Genomic DNA, 8,925 nt, shown 5'->3' on the forward strand with positions numbered 1-8,925 from the left:
AGTGAGAAGGTGATAACTACCGAGGGATCCTTATAGGGGAGAAGAGAATGAAAGACACAAGTCACTATATACAGGTGAGGGGTCATTGCCAGGGTAATGGCCAAGCAAACTAAAAACATTCTGAGCCTGAGGGTGACCAGGCCTGCCTATTAACTGCTCCAGCTGCTCATGGGAATGAATGCACTGCTACAGGATGATGAGGAGGGTAGTTCTGAAGCTGGGGCCTAGACTAAATCATGTGCACAAGGGTTCACAGCTGGTAAGCAGAGAGAGGTTTCAAATAATAATATCTAACACTTACAGATTACTAACTGTCAAGAACTGTCCTCAGCACATGACATGCATGGGTTCCTTTAATAAACATCCTAGCTCTGTGAAGTAGGTAATATTATTATTCTTTGTTGTTCATTCACTCATTCATTCATTCCCAGATGAGAAAACTAAAGCCCACAGAGGTTAAATAAGTATCCAAGAAAGCACATGCGGTAAGTGCAGGAAGCTAAGAATTAGATCCCAGCAACCTGGAATCAAAGCTTGCTGTCTTGGCCCCTACTCATCACCCTGAGTCTGTCTGTCTCTCCACCTTTGAGACTGACTGAGATGCTATGCTTAACTACAGAGCTACACTGTCCTTACACAGGAGGGAGTCCAAGGGTAAGGGGAAGTGGCTCAACTAGCTCAAGTTCAGGGCAGTGAGGCCTGGAGGGGTGGCAGAGGGGGGAGGCACCCAGAGGCATCTTTGCTCAGTGAGGTGGGTCCGTGCGGGCCTCTGGGTCCAGGGGACCAGCAGCAGCAGGATGGGTGTCCGCAGCCCACTCTGGACAAAGGCAGGCAAAGGATGGAAAGGCTGCAAGTTTCTATCCAGGCTGGAGCAAAGGTGCGGTCCTGGGAGGGGTTAGGAGCTGGGGGGGGGGGGGGGGGGGGGGGGGGGGTGCGGCAGAATTATGTTGAGATTCTATGAGGATACTTCACAAGAATCAGGCTTTCTGGGTCTCATGAAATTGATTTTATTTTTATGTCTTAAGTTTGTTCCAGGATGTTATTTCTCAGTTGAATTCCTTTGACTACTTCTATCTCCCAATTACACTCTCATCTTCCTCCTGCAGCCGTGCATTCATTCCCATGTGCAAACAGGGACTGCAAGCAGACAAGCTTTGGTTCCTGGAGGCTAAGCATGGTGTCTGCCTGTTGGCCTTGACCCAGAAAAGGAGCGCTTTTCCGAGTCTTGGAACCTGTGTGAAGTCAGACCTTCTTCTTTGCTTGTTCTTTCTTTTTTTAAAATTTCTATTTGCCACATCCCACTTTTTTTTTTTTTTAACTGTAGAAATTCAGTGACTATCCAAGTTTAAAAAGTACCAGGAGCACTAACCTTTATTTCCTGCCTTTGGCCTCTGCTAACAGGCTCCATCCAAACTTCAGTGCCCTTGGGCAAGGCTACGTCCTACTTAAGACCCAGAGGTCTATCTGATGGAAGCAGCCTCAGGAATGCGCAGAGGGGCAGGGTGTGGGGATGCATATTTACTGAGCCCCAGTTCTGTATCCAGCAAACACTAGGTATTCTCCAGTTTAATAGTGATATTTACTAGGTACGGGACTCCATGCTAAGTACTTTATAAAAATCACAGCAGTCTTTAGAAATACAAATCTAAGCCTGCCATCTTCCTGCTAAAAACCATTCAAGGGTTGCCCAGTGCTCTTAGGATGGAATTCAAAGTGGAGTTCTTGCCACGGGCTGCAACGCTGGCTGTGGTCTGGTCCCTGACTACATCACCCCCTTCTCCTTCGATCACTACCTGAACTCTGCTACTCATCCTCAGAACTCAGCTCAGAAACTGTAGTATATGGGAGGACGGGGAGTGCAGTGGTTTCAGGCCTTCTAGCCAAACTATCTGGGTTCAAATCCCAGCTCTGGGCCTGGGGGGTCTGATTGGATCAGGTACCCATCAATAATCCAAGCGCTGGCCAAGGTGATAGGATACCCAGGGCTGCCCCCCGGGGTCCAGGGGTGAAATCAACCTTATCGTGAGCACCTGGCTTACAACTGGGGCGAGTGATTCACCAAGGCACATCGGGAAATGTTGCCCCAAGAAGGGCAAGCAGATGCAGGAATAACAAATGTCCACTTTGCTGTCGTCCTGTGTTTTCCAGACCATGACCACTGTGCTCTTTCTGTGATACTTGCTTTATTCCTGTATCACGTGCCCTATTATTTCATTTTCCACCCCTCCCTTTTGGTATGTAGAGTCTCGTTTTAAAATAAATGTATTTACATCAGCGCTGTCAATGAAAAGCAAATATTGCTTCCCATAAAGAGGAGGTAATCTTAACGTAGTTTTTTTACAGTGAAAACAAAACAATGTTATTAAATTCTAGCTGTAGATGGTGGCCTGCTAAAAATGCTCTGGGATTGTGGCCTTGTTCTCTCTTTGTTAAAAAGAGAGATTATCAAGTGTTAGAGAGGCGTAAAGACATACTAACACCAACTGAGCCTTTCTCCCTGATGTAATCAGAAGGCCTAAGAAAGAATTGAAAAGGAAATTACTTTCTCACTATGTGATTCGATGTGATGTGATGCCGTATCCATACAGCATTGAAAAGTCGTTTTCCATGCCACTCACAATCACCAGTGCTACCTGCCTGACACTTTAGGGAACACTGTCTTGGAGTATTTGAACCTGGTCAAAATTGTTGAGTGAATGGCCAAAGACAGTGAACCTGAGGACTAGCTGGTTATCAGAGAGGGTGGGAAGCAAAACAGCACATTTTAACAACCAGAAATTACCTCTTTGTCTAATTGGACCTTCTTGACCAATTAGTTCAGGTCGTCGTGTTTCTCTCCTGCCCTTCCTCTATGTCCCACACTGTCCTTCCCGGCTGGTGCCTAATTGTCTTCCCAGTGACTGACTCTTCCTTCTGCCCAGCCAGAGACCTGACCTCCATCCTCGACACCCCCATTCACTCATCCCCCTCACACGACAATTTCCCTGGCATATTCAGCCATTTCGACCATCTAAATATTTTCTCACATCTGTCCATTTCTGTCCCTCTCCACTGCAGCTGCCATGGTTCACACCGCCATCATCTCCCCTCTGGACACCTGCAAGTGCCCCTTATCATTCTGCCTCCCTTTTTGCCCTCATTCCTTGATACACTTTCCGCCGATCAGCCAGAGTGATTTTTTCAGAAAGTGGATTGGAGCACTCACTGCCTTTCATTAAGACTTCAATGATTTAGGGGCTCCTGAGTGGCTCAGTTGGTTGAGCGTCTGACTCTTGATTTTGGCTCAGGTCATGATCTCAGGGTTGTGAGATCGAGCCCAGCATCAGGTTCTGCACTGGGCCCAGAGCCTGCTTAAGATTCTCTCCCTCTTTCCCTCTCTTAAAAAAAAAAAAAAAAGACTTCAATGGTTTATTGAGGTTAGAATAAAAGCAATAGCTAGGCTTACCTGACCGTGCCATCTGGACCTGCCTCAGTCTCACACCTCACCGCATTGCACCCACAAAGCATAAAATCCATCCCTGCACTGGAGCCCCATCATTCTCCTGCCTATGATCAGTTGGCTCCCAGTCCTTAGTGCCCGCACTCTGCCCCAGCTCTTCCTCTGGCTCGTTCCTTCTCATCCTTCAGGAATGCCTTCCCTCACCCCCCCGGTACAAAATATATCCCCTTATCCTAGTTCCCCATGCTTGGCCCGTATGGCACTTCTCACTGTTTTAACCATACAGTTGCATGTGTGTTTGCTCAGTGTCATTCTCCTCCAGCTGACTAAAGGCTCCATAAGAGGAGGGAAGAAATCTATCTTTCTTATTCACTGATACATCCCCAGCCATTAGCCCAGAGCCTGGCACTCATTCATGTTTGTTGAAAAGAATAAATAAATACTTTCCATAAAGCAAATAATGTCCTTCATGTCTAAAATTGGCTAAGAGGGAGGGCGCCTGGGTGGCTCAGTTGGTTAAGCGACTGCCTTCGGCTCAGGTCATGATCCTGGAGTCCCTGGATCGAGTCCCGCATCGGGCTCCCTGCTCAGCAGGGAGTCTGCTTCTCCCTCTGACCCTCCCCCCTCTCATGTACTCGCTCTCTCTCATTCTCTCTCTCTCAAATAAATAAATAAAATCTTAAAAAAAAAATTGTTTTAAAATTGGCTAAGAGGGAAATGCATTGCGTTAGAAGAGGGGAATTTGTAGGTTAAGAATTAAGGGTATTGGATCTATTTGGTAAGAAGTTTGACAGTGGATAAGGTATAATTATGTGGCTAAATATGTTCAGGGATGATTTGTGTTTTATGTTTAGTTGGTGGAAAATTTTAAAAATCTGTTAAGTTGGGGAATTCAAGAAAACATGAGGAGCTCATTAAGACATTGCACAAAATAGGCAGGACAACTCAGAGGATGCTAAGTGTTCACCTCCTTGAGACCACAGGTGTGAAGTGAGCATGGACACGGCTGGATTCTAAATAAGCAGAAAAAAGGACCTCGCAAAGACTAAACCATGGGGCCACCACTCGACTTACCCTGTTCCTCCTGCTAATTACACCAGAAATGGAAAATCCCCCTACAAATGGGGTGGTACAACATGGAGTCAAGCTAGGTCCACCTCAGAGAGGAATTGGGTAGAAATAGGAGGGGCTTGGGGGGATTATGACATCATCTCCTGCAAGCATGTGGCAGCCAGTGTTAAGAAATTAGGGATTTGAGGGCGCCTGGGTGGCTCAGTCGTTAAGCGTCTGCCTTCGGCTCGGGTCATGGTCCCAGGGTCCTGGGATCGAGCCCCGCATCAGGCTCCCTGCTCTGCGGGAGGCCTGCTTCTCCCTCTCCCACTCCCTCTGCTTGTGTTCCCTCTCTCGCTGTCTCTCTCTGTCAAATGAATAAATAAAATCTTTAAAAAAAAAAAAGAAATTAGGGATTTGTGCAGCCACATTTCCCCCTCCCCACCCCTGTCCTATTTACCACTGCTGCTGCTTAGAAGGGAACCCCACGGCGAGCAGGACAAGGAAAAGTCAATAGTCTCCACCAGCTTTTAAAAGTCAGATATCTTCTTCCCATTGTGCTGATAAGGCCCATGGGGCCAGCAGACATGAAATGTAGACAGGATGGGCTGTGATGAGGTGATCAGTACATTGACAGTGTGTGCATAGTCAGTGTACAATGCCCGGAATTTAGAAGTAAGATCACTCTTTGTGAGTGGATCTGTTAAAAGTGTCAACGAGGGTGAGTTTGACCATTTGCAAAAGGCCCTAACTAAATAAACCAGAGGTGTTTTGGAGCCAGATCATACCAACTCTTGAATGTGAATTGGTAAATTTTCTGGAATTTTGTGACCTGGTTGTTAAACGTGGACATTATTAAAAATTAAATTCTCTCAACTTAGAATTAAATAAATTTTATTACAAAGATAACAAATACTCAGAACTCCAACTTCTTAATTATTTTACATTTTACTCCTATCTGTGCTCTTGGGGTTATTTACTTCTATTATATCTGTATGGTGGAAATACTTCATAATGGTGTACTCACCGTCTCTTCCCCACTGAGGGTTTAGTGACATCATGTTGGTGGCTTGAAATCGGCCAAAGTGGGAGTATTTTTATCATGGAAATCAGAAAATGTTACAAATTACAACTTGATTTATTGTTTTGTTGATTGTCTAGCCTTAAGAAAGTGATGGGGAAAAAGTTAATAATGCAGATAAAACTTAAAAGCCTGCCGTGTCTGTAAATGTCACATTGGGAATGGTACAAAAATTGAGGAAATATTCTTGCAGTATTTGCAAACTATTATCTGGTTCAGCAAAGCAGTCACGTCACTGGTGAACAAATGGAGTTTCTCACGCTCTTGTTGTTTTACTTCCATCTTACTTGTTAAAGTGAAAGAAAATATCAGCCAATATCCATGTCACCATTCACCAATTCCTTCCTTAGGTTGGCTGTAGATACAAGCATTCAGCAACAATCAATGAAAGCATTTTACGAGAATTTACAAGAAATAGTATGCAGTATCATGCAGTATTATATTATTTGCAAAGTGAGTTCTACACATCCTTTGTCAGTAGAATTTTAACAAATGTATGTATACATGTACAGTATGTACATATCTTTTTGAGAGCTGGTTATTGAACACTGACCAGCACATTGCTTGGTATCTCCCAAACTGAAGCAGAGGAATGAGCATAAGAGGTCACTGGGTCTAAATCAATGACATTGATAGTATTGTAGAAAGACATGCCAATGGAAGAAAGCTGAACTTCACAAATCCCAAGAGGATCCCTCAAAGGGGAATTCCACTCTTTACCCAATCCTGCCCAACCAAGTGAGAGGACACGTGGAGACTAGGAGAAACAAGCTGCAGAGAAATGTTTTTTTTTCTGCTGGGAGAACAAAGGCTTCCTCAGATCTCAGTCTACACCATGCTTTCTCAACCTTGGCGCTATTTTGGACCAGAAGACTCTTGGTTGTGAGGGGCTGTCCCATGCATTGCACGGCGTTCAGCAGCATCCTGGGCCTCTACCTACTAGAGGCCAGTAGCACCGCCCTAGTTGTGACAACCAAAAATATCTGCAGACCTTGGCCCTGGAGGTAAAATTGCCACCGGTTGAAAATCACCAGCTTTGATGAAATATTATGTCCATTCCAGTCAACTCAACAAATAATCATCACCTGTTACGTGCGAGAGGCACTGCTCTAGGTGCTTGGGATACAGAAGTGAACAAAGCCAACAAGGATCCACTGAGTTCATTTTCCCCACCATACAGTGAGCTCCTTGAGAGCAGAAACTGTGTCTCCAGGTCTCCAGCCTGTTTCAGCACAAGGCCTGGCACCCAGGTCCTCAGTAAATGTTGAGCTAGAGTGACCCAAATACTTCGGCTGGGTGAACACACTGCCTGGCTCTACAACTGCACCCCTTTATCCACCACTGAGCTTCAGCCACTCTGAGCTGATGCAGTTCCCCAATGTCTCATGCCCTCTTTCTCTTCAAGATCTCTCTTAACGTTACCCCCTGGGTGTGTTAGTTTTCTGTTGGTAGGTAACAACTTACTACAAACACAGCAACTTAAAACAATGCCCATTTATTATCTCACGATCTCCACAGGTCAGAAATCCAGGCACACCATGCCTGGGTTCTCTGTTTAGATTCTCACTAGTCTAAAATCAAGGTGTCAGCTGACTGCATTCTCATCGGGACCTCGGGGCTCTTCTTCCAAGTTCATTTGGGTTGTTAGCACAGTTCATTTCCTTGCTGGTTGTCTGGGGGTTTGGGGGATCGCGCTCAACACCAAGAGGCCCCTCTCCTGTCCTTTTCACGTGACCCCCTCCATCTTCAAAGCCAGCAGTAGAGAACTTGTGACACATTAGATTCCCCTCATGCTTTGAATCTCTCTGACTTTGATCTCTTTCTCCAGGAAGGGCCTTGTGCCTTTTAAGGGCTCTGTGAGTAGGTCAGGCTCACGGAGGATCATCTCCCTTCCTTCCTCATGGGTACCGTGTAACATAACCTAATCATGGAAGCAGTGTCCCATCATATTCACAGGTACATCCCACCTCGAGAGAGAGAGGGGTTTTACACAAGGTCCCTGGGGATCGCCTTAGAATTCTGCCTGCTACACATGGGTGCCCCCACTCTCCCCAGCCCCCCTTCAACTTGGCTACCCCAGTCCTCTTGCCTGTTAGGTCTCAGCTTAGGTGTCACTAACGACAATAGCTTCCTCTTAACGAGTTATTTCTAAAAGCTGTGCGCCACACTTTACATACAGTGTTGTATTTGCTTTTCACAATAGCCCTCTGAGGTAGGCATTGCTTTTATGCTTTGCACGTAAATTTCCATCTGTCTAATGATCTTCCAGGTAATCTTCCTGTTCATTCCTTCACTCTTTTCTGGTCTCCACTCAAATATCACCTCCTCAGAGAAGCCTTCCCTGATGACCCCATCTAAAAACAGTTCATAGTAGAATACCCACTAAGGAATGCAGAAGGAATGGTGGCATGAGAAAACCACTACGTGGCAGCCATCATATTAGTAATTGATTCAGGCAGGAATCATCAGTGGATGCTAAAACTGGTGAGTAGCATCTTGATGAGGAGCAAGATAATTACATAGGCTCAGGATATCTCCTCACAAAATATTTATTAATTATAAAAGAAAAAATAGTGACTTTATGATGGACAAAGCTGGCAAACACCACCTTAACTAAATGATTAGAGTTAATATCCCCAGTAACGGCACAAAGCTACTTCGTGTGCCTCCTAATACAATGTGCTGAGAACACATTACTTCTGTGTTTTTCCTGTTTTACCAGATTTGCCCAAATTGAGGAATCATGCTACAAAATAACTAGGCTGTATCCTTCAGAAATGTCAAGCAAGAAAAGCTGAGCAGCTATTCCTGATTAAAGGAGATTAAAGAGACTTGACAACTAAGTAGGACATGTGATCCTGGATTGGGTCCTAGACCAGAAAAGAGAAGCTTGCTTTTTTTTGTTTTTTTTTAGTATAAAGGACATTATTGTTACAAATGTTAAACTTTTAATAAGGCTTGCACAATAGATAACAGTATTAATTTCCTGATTTTGATCATTGTACTGTGGCTGTGTAAAAAAAAAATGACCTTGCTCTTAGACACTATACACTGAAGTAGTTAGGGGTAAAGGGGCATCATATCTGCAACTTACTATTCTGAGTGGTTCCGGAAATAAATAAAAAAAATAATGATGAAGCAGGGGTGCCTGGGTGGCTCAGTCAGTTAAGCGTCTGACTCTTGATTTTGGCTCAGGTTGTGAGATCGAGCCCTGTGTCAGACTCTGTGCAGCGCTCTCTCTCTCTCTCTAAGAAAGAAGGAAGGAAGGAAGGAAGGAAGGAAGGAAGGAAGGAAGGAAGGAAGGAAGGAAGAAAGAAAGAAAGAAAGAAAGAAAGAAAGAAAGAAAGAAAGAAAG

Source organism: Phoca vitulina, unplaced genomic scaffold (assembly GCF_004348235.1).
Source record: "Phoca vitulina isolate PV1807 unplaced genomic scaffold, GSC_HSeal_1.0 scaffold2, whole genome shotgun sequence".
Lineage (NCBI taxonomy): Eukaryota > Metazoa > Chordata > Mammalia > Carnivora > Phocidae > Phoca > Phoca vitulina.